The following is a 24,641-nucleotide window of genomic DNA, read 5'->3' on the forward strand; positions in this document are numbered from 1 at the left end:
AATAGATAGACTTTTATCCCCCTCCAGCCCCCAAATGTTATGGGTGAGGCCTTTTCAGAACCCCAAAATGTATCATGGAGTTCAACCAACCTCTCCCTTTAATGGATTTGTTGCTTTTCCTAGCACACGGCTTTTTCCCTAGGTGTGGGATTACAATTATGGATACGTGGGTTTTTAAACACAAAACACTGTTTATTCCATGAACTCAACCTACCATCTTAAATAAACATTGGATCTCTTAACACCCCTTACTTCAAAGATAACTCAGAAAATATTGCAACCGTAAATAATTCCTTAAAATGTTCCTTCAAACTTCCAAGAGACTTAACACCTTTAAACAGAATCACTTCAGGTTAAAAGTTTTACTATTATGAGTTTAAATCACCCAAATGATCCAGAGATGGTATTTTATGGCAGAGATCCAGCTCACTGCAAAACACAGACACACACCCAGCTCTTTTTCCAACTGCAAAACTAAACTGCAAAACACAGACTGCAAAATGGCTGACCATACCTCAGCTCCACCCACTCTCTGACATCACTGTTTCCTTAAAGGTACATTGCTTAAACATCCATGTCTTAAAGGTACTCTCACATGACACTTCACCCCAAGAAGAAAAAATTATCCATCAACTTCAAGATGGTTTCATTTTTCCCTTTTGCACCATCCACTAAGAAATGTACACAGTAAATATACATTTTCGTTTTTTAAAAAAACCAACACATGCAAACAGGTATAATAATATAGTCCATTTTTCTAGGTTCTTCTTCCTCCAACCGAAAACCTTCTCAATTGACAGTCTCTTTGAACAAAGTCTGCACGATCCATCCATTCCTCTACTCCTCAGCATTTCTCTTTAGAATCAGATACTTTAGTTTAATCTGACCACAGAGTCCCTTGCAATGCTCCAATACAGGAGCATTGGTGATCACAGCTTTCAGGCAGTCAAATGCCTGTTGAAAGTCTGCTGTCCATTGAAATTTTTTACGTTTCTTCAGCAATTCCATCAGTGGAGTAATCATGCCACAAAACCTTTGCACAACTGTTCGATCAAATTCATTCATGCTAGGAGATTGCATTATTTCCCTTCGTCTTGAGGATAACGGAAACTCCGCATGGAAAGTGATTCGGGCTTCTCCAAATTCACTTTCGGCTAGGTTCATCACCAAACCCGTCGCCTGAAGTCGATCGAAGAACTCCACACGATGTTTTAAATATTCTTTCCGTGCCTGGAAGATGAAAATAAAAGCAGATTGTCCCACTTTCTCCATGCAATCCTTCAGTGGTGGGATAGGATAAGAGTCCGTTCTTGTAATTGCATTCACTTTTCTATAGTCCACACACAACCGTTGGGTACCATCTGATCTAGGTACCATCACTCTGGGTGAGCTCCATTTGCTGCAACCCACTTCAATTATGCCATTCTTCAGCATACTCTCAATCTCTGTTAACCTGTGCCAATTTTAAAGGATTAAGTCTATATGGATGTTGTTTGATAGGAACAGCGTTTCCCACATCTACATCATATATAGCCATTTTAGTACTTCCCAATTTATCTCTACAAACTTGCCCATGTGATATCAATAACTATTTCAGGTCAGTTTGTTTTTCCTCTGGAAGGTAACTTAACAATTCATCCCAATTTTTAAGAACATCCTCATTTTTCAATTTAATTTGAGGTATGTCAAATTCACAGTCATCTGGATTTGGTTCGTCACTTTGAGTTAGAATCATTAAAACCTTCTCCTGTTTCTCTCCTTCCCTTTCAAAGTACCTTTTAAGCATATTCACATGACACACTCGGTGAGTCTTCCTTCTATCTGGTGTTTTTACCACATAATTCACCTCACTTAATTTCCTTTCAATCGGATACGGTCCACAACACCTAGCTTTTAAAGGCTCCCCTACCACTGGTAACAACACTAAAACTTTATCCCCACTGGCAAAACTACGAACTTTGGATTTCTTGTCCGCATCCTGTTTCATCACATTTTGTGCAACTTTCAAATGTTGTCCAGCCAATTCACCTGCTCTATTTAATCGTTCCCTGAAATTTGACACGTAATCCAATAGTGTAATTTCCGATTTCTCACCCACCAATTTTTCCTTAATCAATTTAAGTGGTCCTCTTACCTCATGACCAAAAATTAGTTCAAAAGGACTACATTTGGTAGACTCATTAGATGCATCCCTAATTGCAAATAATATGAATGGAATTCCTTTATCCCAATCCTCTGGATAATCTTGACAATACGTCCTCAACATTGACTTTAATGTCTGATGCCACTTTTCTAACGCTCCCTGCAATTCTGGATGGTACGCAGTTAATTTAAATTGTTTTATTCCTAAGCTATCCATAACTTCTTTGAATAACTTTGAAGTAAAATTTGTTCCTTGATCCGATTGAATTTCTGTGGGTAGTCCATATCTAGTAAAGAATTTAAGTAACTCCTCCACAATCCTTTTAGCTATAATATTACATACTGGAATGGCCTCTGGAAACCTAGTAGACACATCCATTACAGTCAAAAGATATTGATTCCCACTTTTTGTTTTAGGAAGCGGTCCTACACAATCGATTAGGACCCTTGTAAAAGGTTCCTCAAATGCTGGAATGGGTATTACGGGCGCTGGTTTTATCTCTGCTTGAGGTTTCCCTATCACTTAACATGTGAGACATGATTGACAAAATCTAACTACATCTTTAGTCCAGGCCAATAAAAATGTTTCTGGATTTTAGCTTGAGTTTTCCTTATTCTCAAATGACCTCCCACTGGTACCTCATGTGCAACTCGCAACACCTCCTTTCTATACCCTATCAGCAATACTACTTGATGAACTTCTGCCCACTTTTCATCCGCCTGCATATGTACAGGTCTCCATTTTCTCATCAAGACTTCATTTTTACGGTAATAACACTCTGGTATACTCTCAGATTCCTCTTCCGTATATGCTTTCTGATATATCCGTTTTATTTCTACATCTTTCTGTTGTAACTCCGCCAATTTTCCTGAACTAAAAATATCCATCACATCCTCCACCTGTTCTTGTTCTTTTTCAACCACCTGATCAAAAATCGTTTCTGATAATTGCACTTCAACTTCATCTTCACTCTTTGATTTCTCCTCTTGTCTTAACCTGTGACTTTGCGACCTTGTTACTACACAATCCGGGAAAATCCCAGGATATTCATCCTTCAACCCTTCAGTTGACTGATTTTCCACTGGCTTATCAACCACAGTAGGCATCACTCCCACCTGCGATCCAGCTATATCATTACCCAAGATAAACTGTATTCCTGGACAAGATAGTTTCTCTATTACTCCTACTACCACTTCACCACTCTTCACTGGACTTTCCAACCTTACCTTATATAATGGAACGCTACTCCTCTCACCCTGAATTCCACATATCACCACCTTTTCTGGCAACATTCTTCCCAAACTACATAATTCCTCATCTCTTACCATTAAAGATTGACTAGCCCCTGTATCTCTTAAAATTGTGACTTCTTTATCTGCTCCTCCTGATACACATGAGTAAACTTTACTCACACAAGTAAATTCTTTAAAGACATCTGGCACCTTCTTAACAATTACTTCTTGAACAGGCTGTACAATCGTTTGCACCTCCTTCGCTTCCCTTGGGCTTTCCTTTACCACTCTAACAAATCCCACTGTCTTATCCTGTTTTACCACATCAGCCTTCCCAGTGCTTTTCTTCAACCACCAACACCATGTGACTTTACATGGCCTAGTTTATTACAGTGAAAACATTTGAAATTTTTCATTTCTTTTCCACCCTCCTGGATTTCTTTTTTAATCTGAGGTACACTCTCTTTATTGTCTCCCATCAGATAACCTTTACCTTTACCACTTGAGTATTTCTCATGTCCCCAGTTTCTATTCCTCACCGGCTGAAACTGATGTCGGAAACCAATCTTTGATTTATGAACTAATTCATAATCATCTGCCATTTCCGCTGCTAAAAACGCAGTTTTAACCCTCTGTTCTTCCACATGAGTTCTCACTACATCAGGAATTGAATTTTTTAACTCCTCCAAAAGTATAATTTCTCTGAGAGCTTCATACGTTTGGTCTATTTTCAAAGCCCTTATCCACCTATCAAAATTACTCTGATGGAGCCTTTCAAACTCCATGTATGTTTGACCAAATTCTTTCCTTAAATTTCTAAACCTTTGTCTGTAAGCTTCAGGCACTAGCTCATATGCACTGAAGATGAATTTCTTCACTTCCTCATATGTTCCAAATACCTCCTCCAGTAGTGATGCAAACATTTCACGAGCTCTACCTACCAGCTTTGTTTGAATCAGTAACACCCACATGTCCTGTGGCCATTTAATTTGTTTAGCTACCTTCTCAAATTAAATGAAAAAGGCTTCCACTTCCTTCTCGTCAAACCTTGGCAATGCTTGGACATATTTAAATAGATTCCCACCAAGCCTTCGACTATGACGCTCTTTCTCACTATCCTCATCACTATCATCCAACTGTACGTTTCCCTTTACGTCTGCCAATTTTAACTGATTGTCATGTTTCACGGCCATTTTCTGAAGTTCAAACTCCCTCTCTTTATCTTTTTCCCTGATCTGTATCTCCCTTTTTTTTTCTTTTTGTTCTGCTAGGGCTATTCTTTCTTTTCTCCTTTCTTCTCTCTCCTTTTCTTTTTTCCTCTCTCTCTCTTTCTTTTTCCTCTCTCTCTCTTTCTCTTTCTTTTTCCAATCTCTCTCTTTCTCTTTCTTTTTCCTCTCTCTCACTGTCCTATTCAAGCCACTTGAATTCTTTCTCATGTTCCATTTGTTTAATTTGCAACTGAATTTTTGCCATTTCCAATGAGTCAAACTCTATCTCAGGCAACTTTAAATGCTTAACCACCGCCATAATTACCTCATCTTTTCGCATTTTGTCAGGTAATGTTAACTGCAATGTTCTTGCCAAATCTAACAGTCTGCTTTTCGTTTCTGTCCGTAAAGTACTACCTGTAACCATCTCCACCCCCAAAACCTTCTGAGCTTCTGAAAGAGCCATTGTTCACAACACTCTCCCCACTTAAACTAAAATACCACACCGGAAAAGCAACAATCCTTCACTGTCTTTAAGTTCACAAAAGCCAATCCAATAGATAGACTTTTATCCCCCTCCAGCCCCTAAATGTTATGGGTGAGGCCTTTTCAGAACCCCAAAATGTATCATGGAGTTCAACCAACCTCGCCCTTTAATGGATTTGTTGCTTTTCCTAGCACACGGCTTTTTCCCGAGGTGTGGGATTACAATTATGGACACGTGGGTTTTTAAACACAAAACACTGTTTATTCCATGAACTCAACCTACCATCTTAAATAAACATTGGATCTCTTAACACCCCTTACTTCAAAGATAACTCAGAAAATATTGCAACCGTAAATAATTCCTTAAAATGTTCCTTCAAACTTCCAAGAGACGTAACACCTTTAAACAGAATCACATCAGGTTAAAGGTTTTACTATTATGAGTTTAAATCACCCAAATGATCCAGAGATGGTCTTTTATGGCAGAGATCCAGCTCACTGCAAAACACAGACACACACCCAGCTCTTTTTCCAACTGCAAAACTAAACTGCAAAACACAGACTGCAAAATGGCTGACCATACCTCAGCTCCATCCACTCTCTGACATCACTGATTCCTTAAAGGTACATTGCTTAAACATCCATGTCTTAAAGGTACTCTCACATGACACTACCTCAGTGTATGTACAGTGTATGGCAGGGGTGGGAAACATTCACGGCCTGTGTGGTAGGGGTCAGGGGGGTAGCGTTCACACGCAACTAGAGGGATCCCGCTAAGATCCAACTGTAAAGCATGATGGTTGTCTTCATCTTTACTTCTTTCTTTCTTCTTCTTTTCTTCTTCTTGAGGCTTCTGTGTTTCTGGAGTTCTATGGACACAAGCATAATTTATGCTATTATCTTGTTTAAGATTTTGTGTGTCTGTCTGTCTGTCTTTTATTGCCAATTACCCATTATAATTGGTCACCTTCTGTGACTCCCTCGTTTTTTTTTAAACCAAGTATTTGGGACAAGACATCCAAGAAAAATACTGACACAATTCGAGCCGCCTCGCAGCCTGTGTGATCTACCATACCAGTGTTTGAGGATGTAAATAGCACCTGGAAGCAACCTAAGGGTCACCATAAACAAACCGAAGAGTTCTGAACTTAAAGTGCCAAATGGGGTGTGTATGGGCCACGGCGGATAAGAATAGGTGGAATCCCCGGGTAGGACGGTGATCAGTGCCGTATGTGCTCTACACAAGCGTAGCTGACCAGAGGGGGGTCCACAGGCAGGGCGGGGATTAGTGCCGTTTCTCCACTGCCTGAGCGACCGGCAAGAACTGTAAGAATTTGTGGTCGTCGTGGGGGTTGCGTTTGTGCTATCTTCTACCTTCCAAGCAGAAGAGTAGTTATGAACGCTTGTCTGCAGGCAAACTAGTTCCTCTAACAGCCATTTGGCATCAGAAGGGTAGTTCTAACTGCATCAAGATGTGGCGTGGGGCCGTGGAAAACTTTAAATTAACAAACAACACTTAACATTCACAATAACAAACAAACATACATTACAAACATGGTGCAGGTTCCATCAGAAAGGACACCATAACTCTCCATCGGTTCCTTTTTATCATCATCTGGACACCTCATTGCTCTAAAGCAAACAGAGTCGCAAAGGGATTCATTTGGTGGGAGTCAGACTCTATGTCATCATCTTCTCCTGGCTGCCATACTCTTGACTGGAGTAGGTTTGCTAAAGCTGCTTGGGGCGAATTGGGGTCCACCTCATCATTCTGGATGAGCCTGAGCGAATTGTCTCAGTGCCAGAATCTTGTGTCGAGGTTGGAGCGGCTCAGGGTTAATCTGTGATCGTCGGGCGGTGGATCTGGGTCAGGGGCTTTAATGTACGTTATCTCGAAGGGGTCGCTGGAATCATGTTCGGAATCGCTGGGAGTGGGGCCTGGTGCAGGGTTATAATCGTAACATGGTGTGCTGGGGCTATCACTATCGCTGTCGCTGCTGGTTGAAGGAAGGGAGAGGCGGAGTCATGCCTCTGGGGATGGAGTCGAAGTTGTGTCTGAGGACGGGCTGGACAGATCGGGGGAGGGTAGGAATACGTTGTTCGTGGGCCGGGCGTGCTCATCTGCTGCTGCGAGCGAGATGTGGTGTGAATGGTTGTTCTGCGAGCCATAAGCCTTAAGCTGGTTTATGTGAAACCACGCAGACTTGCCATTTGGATAGGTGATTTTATACACAGAGGGGCTGACTTTATCAGAGATGGAGTACGGACCGGAAAATTTGGGGGAAAGGAATGAACTGGGGTTGTATAGGGATAGCATCACTTGCTACCCTACTGCAAACTCGGCGGCGTTTACCATTTTATCAAAGCAAGCTTTGCTTTGTTTCTTGCGGGTTCCAAGCCTGACGGCTGCTGCAAGCTGGGCGGCCTTCATATTTTCAATAACCTGCTTTCTCATGCGTGAGGGCGGTGACTGTGGGGCTGGCCAAATCCAATCCTAATAAATATTCTGTCCCTTTCATGGGGCGTCCGGTCATGAGGGTGTGGGGGGTGTATCCTGTGGACGTGGATACTGTGTTTTGAATGAACATTAATGCAAATGGGAGGACTGTGTTCCAAGTGCTGTTGTGTTGTTGCACCATTTTTCTGAGGGTGACTTTTAGAGTTCTGTTCATTCTTTCTACTACGCCGCTTGATTGGGGGTGGTATGCAATATGGAACTTTTGTTTTATTCCGAATATTGTGAGGACGTTTTTCATCACTCGTCCTGTAAAATGGGAGCCTTGATCGGACTCTATACTGCGTGGGAGTCCCCATCTTGTAAATATGTGCTGAGTGAGGTTTTAGCTGTCGTTTTGGCAGTGTTTGTTCTTGATGGAAACGCTTCCACCCATTTTGTGAAGGTGTCGATGACCACCAACACATACTTAAAACCATTCCTGCAGGGGGGTAGGGGTCCTATATAGTCTATTTGCAAATTCTTCCAGGGGCCATTAATGGGGCGGGTGTGACTTAGCTGGGCTTTTCTTGCATATCTGTCCGGATTGTTCTGGGCACAGATTAAGCAATTCTCGATGTAATGTGTAACATTGGCTTTTAAATCAGGCCACCAGCAGAGAGGTCTGAGGTGGGCTAGGGTGGGTTCAATGCCCTGGTGTCCATGATTGTCATGGAACTGACAAATAATTTGGTTCCTGTTCTGGCTGGGGACTACATAAATGTCGTCTTTTAGAATCACACCGTCATGTGTGGTTACCGCGTTTTTAAACTGATCATAAGGGGCTGGGAAGTTGCCTTTTAAAACTTCCCTGAGCTTCTCATCTTCCTTTTGAGCCTTTGCCAAATCTTGAATGTTGGTCTGTGAGACCTAAACCGCGTGTACTGGGGCGCTTTCGGGGGGGGGTCCAAAAGTGACCATGTCTGGAACCTGCTTTCGCTAGAGCGTCTGCTTTAATGTTATCAGCGGGGGGGGAAGAACGATGATGACTTCGAACTTTGATGATTCCATATTTACGGTCTTTGGCTGTTTTTAGGATATACTGGAGTAATGGGGCTGAGGGTAGGGGCTTTCCGTCTGCGGAAACAAATCCTCTAGTTTCCCACAGGGGTAGGAATTTGGTTAAACTGTTGCAGACATATAAACTGTCCGAATATATGTCGGCTGGGTTGGAAACGAGTCGGGGTGATCTACAATGTACGCTATGGCTGCCAGTTCTGCTGCCTGTGAGCCTAAATGTCCTGGCAATTTTAACGAAATCTCTTCCAAGGGGCGTCCCTGCGCGTCCTCTATATAAATACTACAACCGGTAATTCTTTTCCCGTTTAGAACTGTGGAGGAGCCGTCCACATAAATTCTAAGGGGTGCGCATGTGTCTGTGGGCTGGGGTGTAGTACCTTGGTTTCTGGGGAGCTGACTTTGGTATAAAGGGACCCATATTATGCTTAGTGGAGATGATTTCACACTCATGTGGGGTGCCTGCATATTGTAAATTATCGGCTAGGAAAGTGTGGGTCTTGGTTCTCTTAACTGTTATGTCCCGTCCCTGTAAGAGAAGAGTCCAACGGGCTGCGCGGATCTGGCTGAATGTGCCATCCTTAAGTCGACCATCTAGTAGTAGCTGTGTTGGGGTGTGTTCAGTGAGAATGGTGATGGGGTTGAGTCGTGTAATGTAGGCGAAGTATTGTACTGCCCAAAAAACTGCGAGCAGGTGCCTTTCACAGGCAGAAAATCCTTGCTCGACTGGATCTAATACGTGTGAGGCGTATGCCACGGGGCCTAATCGATCATGTTGTTCTTGGAGGAGCACACCTGAAAGGTTCGGTCGATAGTTGCAACCTCAATTGTGTACGGGGAAAGTGGATCTGGGACCTGTAATGCTGGGGCTGTGCTGAGGGATCCTTTTAAAGCATCCACGGCATCCGTGTGCTGTGGAAGCCATTCCCAAGGTGCCTGCTTCTTGAGAAGTTCGGATAGAATCATAGACGTTACAGTGCAGAAGGAGGCCATTCGGCCCATGAATCTGCACCGACTCTTGGAAAGAGCACCCTACCCAAGCCCACACCTCCACCCTATCCCCATAACCCCATAACTCAGTAACCCCACCCAACACCAAGGGCAATTTTGGACACTAAGGGCAATTTAGCATGGCCAAACCACCTAACCTGCACATCTTTGGACTGTGGGAGGAATCCGGAGCACCCGGAGGAAACCCACGCACACACGGGGAAAACGTGCAGACTCCGCACAGACAGTAACCCAAGCTGGGAATCGAACCTGAGACTCTGGAGCTGTGAAGCAATTGTGCGAACCACTATGCTACCGTGCTGCCCCTAGGGGCGCTGCTTTTGTGGCGAAACCGTCGATATGGTTTCGGTAGTAGTCAACCAGTCCTAGAAATGACAGGAGGGCTGAGACATTGGGCGCGATTCTCCGATGCCGCGATTCACCCAAGCGGCGAGATCGGCCCCGTCGAGTTCTGCGCGGCGCAGGCCGGTGAATCGCCCGAGACACCCAAAATGTCAATTCTCCGCTACCCCCCGTTATTCTCCGGCCCGGATGGGCCGATGTCCCGACGGCGTGACCCCAGTTCATGCCGTCACCGTTCACACCTGGTAAATAAAGTCGTCAGCCAGTCGTGCTGGGGAGGGAGGGAGTGGAGGTGGGAGGGGGGTGAGGGAGAGTGTGCAGGTGGGAGGGGGGTGAGGGAGAGTGTGGAGGGTGTCGTCCATTCGCGAATGCCACATGTCAGCCGCCCTGATATGGCAGGACGGTGATAAGGACACGGCCGCAGGTTGACGTGTGGCTGATGGGCACAGGCGACTGGCACACTGGTGAGGAGGACGGTGTGAACTGACCGTTGGACGCAGACAGTGACCAGGTGTTAGGCTGGCTGCGTATCTACAGCGCCACCAGGCCACCGGGGCACACAGGTATCCCATGTAACCCGGCTGGCGAGGGATGGAAGAACCTCCGTGTAACATGTCGTTTCTCTGCCCCCCACCACCCTCCTGCAGGTCACCATGTATGCCAACCAGACAGCGATGTTCACGGCTGTGGTTGGAGCCGCAGCTCTGCAGGTGGCCATCCGGCAACGTAGACTCAGACGGCCCACAGTGTCAGCAGATGCAGCGGTTGCTGCTGCAGCAGAGGGGATGGGCGCAGAGTGGTCTGTTGTCGCCGCGCAGGCCGCAGGCGCACAGGCCCGGAATGTCCAAGGGGATGCCGAGGGGAACATTGACCCCCTGATGGCGAGGAATGCACAGGAAGCGGGCACTGATAGCGAAGTACTTGGGGGGGGAGGAGGAGGAGGATCCACTGATGGTGGTACCAGGGCGCCACAGGCATCCAGCAAGGCCGAGGGTGTACCTTGACAGAATGTCGTTCGAGGCCCTACTGGACATCACATGCAGGAGGAGACTACGGTTCAGCAGGGAGACGGTCGCACATATATGCCACCTCGTGGCGCACCTCGCACCACTTGGAATGGGTGGAGGACACGCTATACCAGTCTCCGTCAAGGTGATGGTGGCCCTAAACTTTTACGCTACCGGTTCCTTCCAGGCGCCGAGCTGCAGACAACAGGGACGTGTTCATGAACAGGAAGGGCGCATACTCCATGAACATTCAGATGGTGTGCGACCCCCACATGAAGATCATGCACGTGTGTGCAAGGTACCCGGGAGTGTGCATGACGCCTACATTCTGGCACAGTCGTTCATCCCCGCAATGTTCAATGGATGCCCCCCCCCCCCCCCCCCCCCCCCCCCTCCGGCTGAGGGGCTGGTTGCTGGGCGACAAGGGCTATCCGTTGAGGTCATGGCTGCTGATGCCAATCCGGAGGCCTCAGACCAACGCGGAGAGCCTATACAACGAGGCCCATGCAGCAACCAGGGGTGTGGTGGAGCGGTGCTTCGGGCTGCTGAAGATGCGCTTCAGATGCCTGGACCGCTCTGGAGGGGCCCTGCAGTACCGGCCCGACAAGGTCGGTCGCATAATTGTGGTCTGCTGTGCGCTGCACAACATTGCCATGCAGAGGGGAGATGCACTGGTGGAGGAGCCGGAGGGAGGACCCGACGGCACCAGAGCTAACGCAAACGAAGGGGGGGAGGAAGAGGAGGAGGAGGATGACGTGCATCAGGGTGGGGGGAGGGGCGCAGGACACAGACACTGCCCGGGTGCTGGTTACGTCCAGGAGGCTGCGCGACGGCACCGTCAAGGATAGCGGGCACGCGACGTGTGGGTGGCCGCACGGTTCACGCACCGTGGGGGAGGGATTCGCTGAACACTGCCACTTGCACCGCCAGTCCTGCACACGGGCACCACACTGGAAGTCTGGTGTGTACTGGTCCCCCTCATGGCCCGGCGCAAGGTGCATGCGGCCCATATCATGTTGCCCTCCAGGTGAATCCGTGGACTGTGTGGCCGTTCTCTGTGCGTCATCGTCACTGTCCATCCCGTGCCCCTCAGTATTGTCTCTGTCCGTTGTATGTGCGTCCTCATCCAGCGTCCCAGACTGAGAGGATGGCCCTCCTGTCCGACCGACTGCCACCCTATGGCGTGCGTCCCTGGATGCGCTTGAGGTTGCAGATGGTCGGCTTTGTCTTGGCCGAGACGACGCTGGACGTTCGGCGGCTGGCCCTGGGGAACACAACGATACGGTGTTCGTTAGACACGCTTGACCGGGTGTATGGTGGTGGTGGGGGCAGGGTATGAGGGAGGGAGGGGATCGAGGGTGCAGTGGCATGAGTGTGAGGGGGGAGGGGATCGAGGGTGCAGTGGCCAGTGTGAGGGGGGAGGGGATCGCGGGCGCAGTGGCCAGAGTGTGAGGGCGGCGATGACATGCAGGGTTGTCACACTTGCTTCTGCCCCTCCGACCTGGCATGTCGCGACCTCCCGGGTGGCGGATCCCCCTGCGTTGTCCAGGGTCCTCTGCTCGTGAACATTTCGGGGGTGCAGCTCAGGAGAACCCCCTCCGGTTCTCATACGCTCATGTTGGTTGTGAGCTGTCTTGTCCTGGGGGGGGGGGCTTGGATAAAGCATCACAATTAGGCGGGTATTATCAGGGCGTGCAAATATAAGCTATATTAATGCTGGGTGAGGAGACAGTTGGAGCCACGCCATGGCATCTATCCAGGGGGGGTCCCGGTGCTCATGTGGATTGAGTGGGTGCCCCACAGCACTAACAGCGGTGCCAACTTCACGCCAACCGTGCCTCACTGTGCTGGATGGCTGGCGATGCCCACGTCTTGGGCAGAGGGTGGCCCTTCGGCTTTCAACCTCATCGAGGAGGGTGTCCAGGTCCGTGTCCCGGAACCTCGGTGCGGCTCGTCGGGGCTCAGCCATTTCTCCTCCTTCTCCTCCTCCTGGGTCCTTCCGTGTGCGGATTGCGCCATTTATGGTGCAGTGCCACGTCATTCGGGCATCGCGCGCTTACGACGATGCTTTCGCGCCACGCCCCCCGAGTTCCTCGCGGCCCCGCTCCTAGCCCATTTTTGGGCCCTGAATCGATCGCCATTGGGGCCGTTTTGCGCCGTCGTGAAACTTGACGCCGTTCACGACGGGGTGGGCACTTAGTCGCGGGAGCGGAGAATCGCGCCCATTATGGGGCAGGGGTCATTTGACGATCGCGTCGATTCTTTTCTGCTCGATCTCACGTTTGCCATGTGTGATTACTGTACCTAAGTAAATCACTTTTTCCTGTAAGATTTGGGCCTTCTTGGGGTTCACTTTACAGTCAATTTGTTGGAGGAGTCCTAAAAGTTCGACGAGAAGCGAAATGTGCTCTCCCTTTGTGTCCGTCTGTAGTAGCAGATCATCTACATATTGGACCAGACAATCGGGTCAGGAAAATTTTGCTAATCCATTTGCCAGCTGTCGGTGAAAAATGGAGGGGGAGTTGTGGAAGCCTTGTGGAAGGCACGTCCCCGTAAATTGCTGTCCCTGGAATGTGAATGCGAATTTATATTGGCACGCTTTATCCAATGGAATGGACCAAAAGCCGTTGCTAATGTCCAAAACCGAATTTTCTTTTGACTAGTCGCTGTTTGAGCATGGTCTCAGGACTCGTGGCTACGGTGGGGGCTGCTACTGGGGTTACTTTGTTCAGTTCCCGGTAATCAATGGTCAATCACCATGATCCATCGGGTTTCCTGACGGGCCAAATCGGTGCATTATTCATGGAGGCTACTGATCGGAGTACACCTTGATCACTGTTGAGATTTATCCCTCTGCTTCTTGGGGAAAACCGTACTGCTTTTGGGGTCTGGGGTCAGGACCTGTAATGTTCACCAAGCCAGCAATCTTGCCACAGTCGTGCTTGTGCTGTGCAAATGCTGCTTTGTGTCGCTGCAGGACTTCCCTACCTTGTTTGTCCTGACTAATGGCTCGAGGGGCGAACCAGAAGTCTCCTACTGCGCTGATTCGATTTTCGTACTCTCCAACTGTGAGTGTGGCGGGGTCTCGTGCTGCCTTTGCCATTCTCCATACACATTTATTTACCGGATCAAATGATAGATTGTGGGAGCTCATGAAGTCAATTCCTAAGATATGTTCAGCTGTCTGGGGTAGATCGGCCAGAACTACGGGATGTTTTGTTTAAATGTTCCTTATCTCGATTGCTACAGGCGCTGTGATGTGCCCCTGTTGTAAATGTCCTGTAAAACCGCTGAGTGTAATGGTGTCGGTGGTGTGTCTCGCTGAAACATCGTGGAGGAATTGAGCATGGTGCGGGACCCACCTGTGTCCCAGAGAAATTCTACGGTCTGTCCCCGGACTGAGCCTGCCACTGCCGGTCTACCGGACTTGTCCCAAAGGGTGTCGCAGACCCAAGTTGGGGAGCCCGAACACCGTCAGTCGGTGCCGTTCATATCTGTGTTCTCAGAATGGGCGCTAACGCTGTGGATTGGCTTTGCCCTATTATTTAGGGTGCCTGTCTGTTGGTTTCTCTGCTGCTTCTGGGGTGCATTGCCCTCTCGTGCGAAGTGTCCTAATTGTCCACAATTATAACACTCCTGGGATTTGGGTTGCTGTGGGCTGTTCCTCCCCTCATTTACCCTTGCGGGGTTCTGGTGCGTCCTAACTGGATGCATGTCTGCCTGTTCTTCCTCAGTTTTAACAAATGCGGTTTTGCCTTGGATGGACTGTTCCCAAGCATGGGGCAATCTTTTCAATACCCATTTCTCGTTGTGGGCCTCGTCTGAGGGGTCGTAATTTGCGCAAGCTCTCTGTCCTGCCTCTGTCGCATGAGAGACTAGGATGCGAGTCCATTTGGCCATATTACCTGGGGGCAAATGGGCGCGGGCTAACTCTCCAAATACTGCCGTGAAATGTATCCACAAGTGTCAGCAAACGCTGTGGGGTGCTCTGTCTTCTTTTGCCTACACTTGTTTCGGCCTTCTACGGGGTCTCCTTTATTATAGCCGATCGCATCTAGGATTGCTGTGTGCATTTCATGTAGGGTGCCTCCTCCTACATTCTGTGGGTCGGGAAGGGCTGCCACGACTGAAGGGTCGAGGCTTAAAACTGTGAGCTTCACTTGCTCCTTTTCATCCAGGCCGTACATGGTTGCCTGCTGTTTTACTCTCGCAAAGAACTGGGGGGGTCCAATGTGGGTACGAACGGTGTTATTTTATCACACGCGTCCCGTAATTGAGCGACGGTTAACGGGGTAGTGTATAGGAAATCTGAGTCTCCTTCTGTTGCGGCCCTGCGATGTGTGGTTACAGGGTTCATAGGGGTGTGTTCTGCTTGTGCAGTCGGGGGTTGGGGTGCTTTTCGTTTCTGGGGTTTTTCCTGTGTACATGTCCCATGTACATATCTGTGGGCAGTTTCATTTAACTCCTGCCATTCGTGGCGATTTTCCTGGTCTAACTGGGGTCCAACCATGCTCTGAAACCCATTCTGAACAGAAAGCAGAGATTGCAATTCTGCAATTTGCTTCCGGCACTTTGCGTGATCTACCGAGCTCTGCCTTTGTTCCGTCGTGGAAGTGTGGAGTGCTCACAGGGCTGCTTTCAAATCGCTGCACTGTTTCTGCAACTGCTCGACCTGTTGTTCGGTTTCCTGTCTTACCAACACCACACTTTGCGTTTCCTGGTAGGCTGTGTCATATTGGGACTGAAATCTGATTAAATGGGCGAGACAAGACTGGTGTGCCCGCTTGGCATCCTCCACCTCCTTGTCCCTCGCCGCTAACTGCCCTCTCAGTTCCTTGTTCTCTCTCTGATATCCACTCACATCTCCTTCACTACTCTTGTCTCTCTCCTCAATCTCGCTACAGAACGTCCTAACGACCTCCTCTGTGCCTTGCAATTGTGCCAAGCAGGACATGATTGCCATCGGCTTGCGAGCTTTCCCCAAGCTCTTCTTATGGATCAGAAATTGATGTGTCTGCCACTGCAACCATCTGATGTGGTCCTGAGGACATATAGTGAGGAGGTTGTGCCGCTGAAGGGCTTCATCAAGGTGGCTGTGGAAGTTCACATTGTTGAAGGAAACCTTACAGCATTGTTTGTGGGATATTGGTTAAGGAAGATTAAGCTAACGGACAGCAGTAAATTGAAGGGGTGTAGGCGAGGTTGATCTTCGATTAGGGTAAATGGTTTGCACAACATCGTGTGCTGAAGGGCCTGCACTGTGCTGTACTGTTCTATGTTCTATGTTCTAAACTAGGCTGTCATGAAACAACTTGTTTCTACAAATTATCTTCACCCGCTTCTGAGAAAGTATGCAAAGGTATTTGAGGAGTCACTTGGATCCATAACTCACGTTTGAAAGCATGTACCGGACCCTATGCTATTTGACCTAAAGTGGAAGACGAACTCGAGAGGTTACTGAAGGCAGGAATCATTGAGCCTGTTACCACCAGTGATTGGGCAACCCCTAGCTTCCCAGTCTTAAAGAAGGAGGTTCAGTACAAATATGCAGGGATTTCAAAGTGACTATCAACCCTGCATTATGTGCTGATTAATACCTCTACCACTTATCGAAGATCTTTTTGCAGGCAGCCAAAACAATTAGCAAAATTGATCTCTTCCAAACCTATCTGAAAATGAACGTAGCCATTGAGTCTGAACCGTTGCTGACCGTAGTAACCCTCAAGGGTCTGTTTCTGTATCGAAAGATTCCGTTCGGAATAATGTCAACGCTGGCTCTCTTCCAATGATCTATGGATCAGATTTTGAGTGGGCTATCGGGTGTGCAATGCTACCTCAATGACATTTTGATTACAGGTTCAAACAATGTAGAGCATGTAAAACATCTAGAAGCTACTCTTGTAAAGCTGCAACAACACAATCTCATAGTCAAGAAAGAGAAGGACAATTTCTTAAAATCTTCTATTCACTATCTTGGACACAACAGTGACCAAGACGGTCTTCACAAATAACCAAAGAAGATGCCGGCAATGCTCCATGACCACAGAACGTGACTCAGCTAAGGTCGTTTCTAGGATCATTAAATTACTTTGGAAAGTTCATACTTCACTTAGCAACAAGACTGAAGCCTTTGCACACATTGCTTTCTAACAAACAAGCTTGGCTCTGGATGAAAGATTGTGAGGATGCTTTCCAAAATGTCAAAAACAAATTACAGCAATCGGAGTTATTGGTCCATTATAACCCAAAACTGAAGATGCAGCTTGCTTGTGATGTATCACCCTATGGGGTTGGAGCTCTTTTCTCGCATATAATGCTGGAGAGGGACAGGGCAGCACGGTAGCACAAGTGGCTAGCACTGTGGCTTCACAGCACCAGGGTCTCAGGTTCGATTCCCCGCAGGGTCACTGTCTGTGTGGAATCTGCATGTTCTCCCCGTGTCTGCGTGGGTTTCCTCCGGGTGCTCCGGTTTTCTCCCACAGTCCAAAGACGTGCAGGTTAGGTCGATTGGCCATGCTAAATTGCCTTTAGTGTCCAAAAGGTTAGGCAATGTTATTGGGTTACAGGGATAGGGTGGAAGTGAGGGCTTAAGTGAGTCGGTGAAGACTCGATGGGCCGAATGGCCTCCTTCTGCACTGTATGTTCTATGTTCTATGTAGTATTGAGGAAGCAAGGGGGCTGCAGAAGGATTTGGACAAGCTAGGAGAGTGGGCAATGAAGTGGCAAATGAAATACGATGTGGAAAGGTGTGAGGTTATGCACTTTGGAAGGAGGAAATTAGACATAGACTATTTTCTAAATGGGGAAATGCTTAGGAAATCAGAAGCACAAAGTGACTTGGGACTCCTTGTTCACGATTCTCTTAAGGTTAACATGCAGGTTCAGTCGGCAGTTAAGAAGGCAAATGCAATGTTAGCATTCATGTCAAGAGGGCTAAAATACAAGACCAGGGAGGTACTTCTGAGGCTGTATAAGGCTCTGGTCAGACCCCATTTGGGAGTATTGTGAACAGTTTTGGGCCCCGTATCTAAGGAAGAATGTGCTGGCCTTGGAAAGGGTCCAGAGGAGGTTCACAAGAATGATCCCTGTAATGAAGAACTTGTCATATGAGGAACGATTGAGGACTCTGGGCCTGTACTCGTTGGAGTTTAGAAGGATGAGGGGGGATCTTATTGAAACTTACAGGATACTGCGAGGCCCGAATAGAGTGGACGTGGAGAAGATGTTTCCACTTGTAGGAGAAACTAGAACCAGAGGACACCATCTCAGACTAAAGGGACGATCCTTTAAAACAGAGATGAGGAGGAATTTCTTCAGCCAGAGGGTGGTGAATCTGTGGAACTCTTTGCGGCAGAAGGCTGTGGAGGCCAAATCACTAAGTGTCTTTAAGATAGATAGGTTCTTGGTCTTTAAGATAGAGATAGATAGGTTCTTGATTAATAAGGGGATCGGGGGTTATGGGGAGAAGTCAGGAGAATGGGGATGAGAAAATATCAGCCACGATTGAATGGAGGAGCAGACTCGCTGGGCCGAGTGGCCTAATTCTACTCCTATGTCTTATGGTCTTATGGGTGCAGAGCGACCAATAGCATTTACTTCCATGATGTTGACTAGAGTTGAGTCTAACTCTGCTCAGCCTGAGAAAGAAGTTCTCAGCATTATTTTTGGGGTTCGGGGCAGCACGGTGGTGCAGTGGTTAGCACTGCTGTCTCACGCCGCCGAGGTCCCAGGTTCGATCCCGGCTCTCGGTCATTGCCCGTGTGGAGTTTGCACATTCTCCCTGTGTTTGCATAAGGTTTCGCTCCCACAACCCAAAGATGTACAGGGTAGATGGATTGGCCATGCTAAATTGCCCCTTAATTGGACAAAAATGAATTGGGCACTCTAAATTTTTTTAAAATAAAATAAAATAAATTTTTTGTATTCGAAGGTTCCACCATTATTTATTTACTCTATCGACCAATCATTGTCCCTTAACAACAATCTGTGGGCCGCATAAGGGGAGCCTTTCGTTCACTGATGTTTGATTACAATTTTGGCCGTTAATTTTGTTGACACATGATTATGTCATTGAATATCGTAGGTCTGAACAGCATGCAAGTGTCTGATTAAGTAAAAATGCCGGGGTCACTAAAGGAGTAAAGGAGGAGGGGTGTTATGTATCAGAGTAACAGCATTGGCTGGTGTAATGTCACCTGTTACATGCCAACTCAACTGGTGTTTAACTTCCTCACCTTATGGGCCCTCACGCTACACTTAGATGGTTCCCCAGATGGTACTGCAAGAGGGAGGTGGCCTGCTGTGACTCCTGCCCTGCGACAAGGGTCCCCATTGGCGGATGTCTTCTCCGGGTGACCGGGTCTAGATGGGCCCAGCTGTTGCATAGGTGTCCCGGGTGTCGTGGTGCTGCCCTGTTCCACCCGCTTTCCTCCGGGTGCACCAGGGACAGTAAGTGGGCGGGGGGGGGGGGATCCAAGGTGCTGCGGCATTCCGGCACCTCCTCTGCGGGAGTCACCAGCATAGGCCCCATCACCTCCATCTCCCTCCAGGTGCTCGATGGCCCCCAGGCTACTCAATGGTAAGGGGATGCACGCAGAGCTATCCCCTGAGCTCCGACACCACCTGTCGCTGCCAGTCCTGGAGGCCTGCTCTGGTCTTGCTCAGTGTCCACACTGATTGTGTCCCAGGAGCCTCTTCACCAAATTGCCCAACTGAGGTGAGTGTCTCTGGGATGGTGGAGGGTGTTGGAGACAGCTGTGACGGAAAATCAGTGTCGTCCCCGGACTGGTGCTCCAGGGTGTCTCGGGCTGCTGGTAAAGGGCTGCCTTCTGTGTCCTTGTCCTCCCCTCCTCCTCCATCTCCTCCTCCTGGCTGCCCTCCTGCTGGGGTTGGGGTTGTGGCTTGGGTCGATGGGGGGGGGATCAGAGGGGCCTGCCTCATTGCCAGGAAATCACTGTCAACCTCTGACCCGAGCTCCGGGGTCTCCTGAGTCTTGGGTGGGGGGCTGCTGTCCGAGCTGCTATCCCCGTCACTGCTCATCTCATGGGAGGCCTCTGGCTGTGGCACTGGCAGGGGGCAGAGTACGGCAGATGGACCCGCCACATCACCAGAAGCTCCTGCAAGACACAAGGTAAGATGCATGATTGGACCGTGGCCTGTGGGGGAATGGGGATGGGCGTGTGGATGGTGGGTGGTGGTGTGGGGGTGGTGTAGGGGTGAGGGTAGTGTGGGGGGGGGGGGGGGGGGGGTTGACAAACGTGTCATGGGGAACCGCAGTTCAACAGGGTCTCACTTCCTCGCCCATGACCAAGCTCCACCTCGACGACCTCCATTTCCTCCGGGCCGCCGACCACGTCCAAGGCCATCTGCTCAGCCACGGTCCCCCTCCTATCTTGTCCCACTCCCGGCGGTTGTGCGCAGCCTTCTCCTGGGGAGGGCAGCGGGAGCGGGGGGGGGGGGGGGGGGAGCAGAAGATGACCGTGTTCGACAGTCCGACTCATGCAGCCGAGGAGGTGGGTAGCTGGTGGCCTCAGTGGACAGGGCACCCGGCCATGGCGGCTGGTATGGGTACCAGTATGTGGAGCAATGTGGGGGTTCGGCTGCCCTCCGGTTTGGGAGAGGTAGGGTTATGGGCATGTGGGAAGGGGGTGAGTGCCAGGGGCACAGTGCTGCCTACTCACCCTGGTCGGCCCGAGGAGGTCATGCAGTTTTTTTCTGCACTGCTGGCCGTTCTGGACTACGATGCCCACGGCGCTGACAGCCTCTGCCGCCTGCGCACAGGCACGGCGAATGGCAGCGACTGGCAGCCTCCTTCCTGTGTCGGGGTACAGGGTCACTTTCCTCTCCTCCAAGAGAGTCTCCAGCATGGCGTCTTCAAAACGGACTGCGCGTCTTACTGCCATCTTGTTGGTTGAGATGGTGTGTGTGGGGAGTGCAGTGTGTACATGCAGCTGCAGCTTGTCAGCCTCTTGAGTGTCAATCGCAAATTCAGCAAATCCGGCACCGTTTCTCATTGGAATCGATTGTGTTCCACATGGCACCGGTGCTAGCCCCTGAACAGTAGCAGAATCGGTCCAGGTGTGACACCAGTTTTGAAAGTCTCCAGATTCTGCATTGGTATCTACACTTCGTCTCAGAATCGGAGAATCCCGCCGCTGGAATGTGTTGGAGTTGGCCTGCTCCATTCTCAGAGCCATTGTGTAGAAACAGGCTGCAGGTACATCGTAACATTTACCCATCTGCCTTCTTTAGTAGTCGGGCCCCTGCAGAAACGTGATGGTGCATTTGAGGAAGGCTGGGCTCCTCTTCCTGAAGTTCCAAACCTGGTGTTGCAAGACTTCTTACTGGAGTTCCAAAGGCACACTTACAGTATCAGAAGGATAAGACAGGAGCAAGGGTTAGGTTCTAGTGTGGAAGAGAAGCTGGAGAAGAGATGGCGGTGAAAACAGTTACAGCTTGCCATGGTGAAATGGAAGTAAGAGGGGGCATGCAGTAAAAGAGTAGAAACAATTACAAATTTGTACATTGTTTTTTTTTTGACTACGTTCGATGTAACTCTGTAAAATAAACTCCCCTTGTCATCACAGGCCACACATAACAGCAGAGCAACTTACAGGTAATGGAGGTCACACTTCCCTGGGTCCCAGGGAGTGCTGTAACATTTCTATCTGCACTCATCAATCCCATTCCTGGCACAGTATTTATCCAGCCATTTTTGGAGGAGATAATTGATACAATATTCATACACCGTTGTCGGATGCTCGGTGACATCAGAATTTAGCTCAAAATGCTACTTTCCCAATACACAAAAATGGCAAAGAGACTGATGCAAAGTTAAATTAAACTTATATTAAACAGTCATTCAATGAACAATAAACACTAAAAAAGAAACTAGCAAACTCGGTTCTTTAATAAACATTAAGATGAAAAAATCCCAAACCGTCTTGATAGGTTACACATCCTCTAACAAACCGAATAAGGAGAATGATGAGTCATAACCTGTCTCATGCAAATATTTTAGTGCCTAATGGCACAATTAGTTCAAATGTGTTTGCTCAAGATGAAAGTACATAACTGGAAATGATTCTCCATCGCAGACAAATTGTACCAGCTGCTGTAGAGTCAGCTCTCTGAAAAGATAAAGCAAACAAAGTATGTCAGAGGCTGTTGGTTTTCAGTCCTGTAAATTATATCTTTATTATGTCAGCCAATGAAAGATAGACTTGAATGTTTGGCTGCAAACGTGAAAGAACTAATTCAAAGCTACACAGAAATCCAGTGAAGAAATTGCACACAAGTATCTGCAGTACGTCCATTCGCTTCATTAATCATGTGTAGCTTTGGCCTTTTGCAGGGAGGTACCCCAACGTATTGACCTGAAATTCCCATTCTACATACATTTCGTGGCAAGTGACAATCCAGAGGTTAGTGGTTTCATTGGGAAACAATATTTCCTACAGCTTCTGGAAAGGCGCAAAAGAAGCCAGCCCGATGCCAGCCATTGTCGACACCTCCGGCGAGAGGAAAATAAGCCCCAAAAAAACTGAAGTGAAAGAAAGCCCAATGTGAAAGAACTAGAGTTGGCAGGTGAATGATGGAGCAGCCCTGCACATGACCTCCTGCGTTATAGCTGGTTAAGTGAGCACTATGATGCCTGTGGTGATTGTAAGGCGATTGGTCCTATTTGACACTCCATGCTATCCTATCCTTAATACAGACAGCAGTGCACCAGGACATGACATAAAAAGAAAAGTGCTGTAGTGACAAGAGCAGTGCCAGGCCTCTCGCGTTTAATTGAAAGTTACATTAGAGTATAAATGACGACTTGTCACACCTCCCTTGTGGATCTAAACCGATGCAGGAATGATGAGAGTGCCAGCAGACAGAGAAACTTGTACAATTCAACCACCTAACACCGATTCTGCCTCCAAAAAATAAAAATTAAGCAAAACTGCCCTATCATAGAGTTATATCATAGAATTTACCATGCAGAAGGAGGCCATTCGGCCCATCGAGTCTACACCAGCCCCAGAAAGAGCACCCTACCTAAGCCCACACCTCCACCCTATCCCCGTAAGCCAGCAACCCCACCTAATCTTTGGACACTACAGGGCAAGTTAGCATGACCAATCCACCTAACCCGCGCATCTTTGGACTGTGGGAGGAAACCGGAGCACCCGGAGGAAAGCCAAGCAGACATGGGAGAACGTGCAGACTCCGTGCAGTCCTGATGAAGCTCTGTGCCTATATTGAGCTCATTAGAAAAATATGGCAGTTCTAAACAATAGACGCAAAGCTCCTGGTGACCGAAGCAGAAACACAAAAGAAAAAGGAGTATTCTCAACTGCTCCTATTATCGTTACTAAAGTGCTCGCCTATGAGCAACACAGTTCCCAACAACCCTAGGCAGCTCAGCAACTAACACGAGGCCTGGTTTAACTGAAGGAGATTGATTTGAACATCAAATTACTATTATTTTACCCTATTTACACCCACATGTTTGCAAACTGGCAGAGGCTTCCTGCACAGTTTAAAACCCACTAGAGGATTGCACAGGATGCTATGGCCCAGCAAACGTTATCTGCCCTTTTTCCAACTGGTAACACCTGAACGTTGTCATTTAATTTAACAACTAACTTAGTCCAAAGATTCAATTAATCACAGGAATTGGAATTAGTTTCTCCATTCATAGAAATTCTTCGCACAGCACCATTTGTGACCTACTAAAAGCACCCTTTATAACAGGGGTTCACAAACCTTTCATTCCCGAGGCGCACCTCCTATATTAACAACATTACACTGATCATCTGAAACATAACACAAGCAGTTTTTCTGTCTAAAGGTCAGTTACATAACTTTTTCTAAATATTTTTGCTTTACTTACTTAATGTGAAACTTATTGCTGGTGCTCAGCAACAACTCTGACAAGATTTCGAAATTTGAACTTTGAATTATGTAGTAAACTACAACGCAATTTACTTAGCCTCACATCAAAGGACAATCCTCTCACCCCAGAACCAATTTTTTAAACATTCATTCATTCAGGAATGTGGGTACCACTGGCTCGGCCAGCATTTATTACCCATCCCTAATTGTTCTTGAGAAGGTGGTGGTGAGGCGCTTTCTTGAACTGCAGCAGTCCCTGAAGTGTAGGTTACCCACAGTGCTGTTAGGGAGGGAGTTCCAGGATTTTGACCCAGCAACATTGAGGATGCAGAGATATATTTCCAACTCAGGATGGTCAGTGATTGAGGGGAACTTTCAAGTAGTGGTGTTACCATGTGTCTGCTGCCCTTGTCCTTCTAGATGATAATGATCATGGGTTTGGGAGGTGCTATCTAAAGAGCCTTGATGAGTCTCTTCTTGGAGATGATACACATTGCTGCTATTGTGGTGGTGGGGGGGAGTGAATGTTTGTGGATGTGTTTTATGGAGTTGGCTGGCCATTTAAATCATTACCTGCTTCCACTGATGTGAACTTTTGGTAGACCAGGCATGTGAAGCCCAAAATGCGCGATCTAACCAACCAATTTGGGTCTGTTCTCAGTGGGGTCAGCAGGATTGTTTCCAGCATCGCCAGGATCAGCCCCATTATCGAATGCCACTCAGTTGCTATTTTGGACTCCGGGGGGGACTGTCCCCGAGGCCATACTTTAGCATAATTTCCTGCATTGAAGATCTCCGCAGGAAGAGATCGGGACG

The 24,641-nt window shown here is 48.0% G+C and overlaps 2 long non-coding RNA genes across 3 annotated transcripts in view; one reads left to right on the top strand and one right to left on the bottom strand.

Moving 5' to 3' along the window:
- Window positions 1-24,641, top strand: part of LOC140427304 (uncharacterized) — a 52,977-nt gene that overhangs the window by 20,635 nt on the left and 7,701 nt on the right. The gene's annotated exons all lie outside the window — the stretch shown is intronic.
- Window positions 21,829-23,730, bottom strand: LOC140427303 (uncharacterized). Its single transcript, XR_011948453.1, has 2 exons — window positions 23,697-23,730; window positions 21,829-22,069 (listed from the first exon to the last, which is right to left on the bottom strand). It is a non-coding gene; the product is annotated as an uncharacterized lncRNA (long non-coding RNA).

Source organism: Scyliorhinus torazame, chromosome 7, assembly GCF_047496885.1.
Source record: "Scyliorhinus torazame isolate Kashiwa2021f chromosome 7, sScyTor2.1, whole genome shotgun sequence".
Lineage (NCBI taxonomy): Eukaryota > Metazoa > Chordata > Chondrichthyes > Carcharhiniformes > Scyliorhinidae > Scyliorhinus > Scyliorhinus torazame.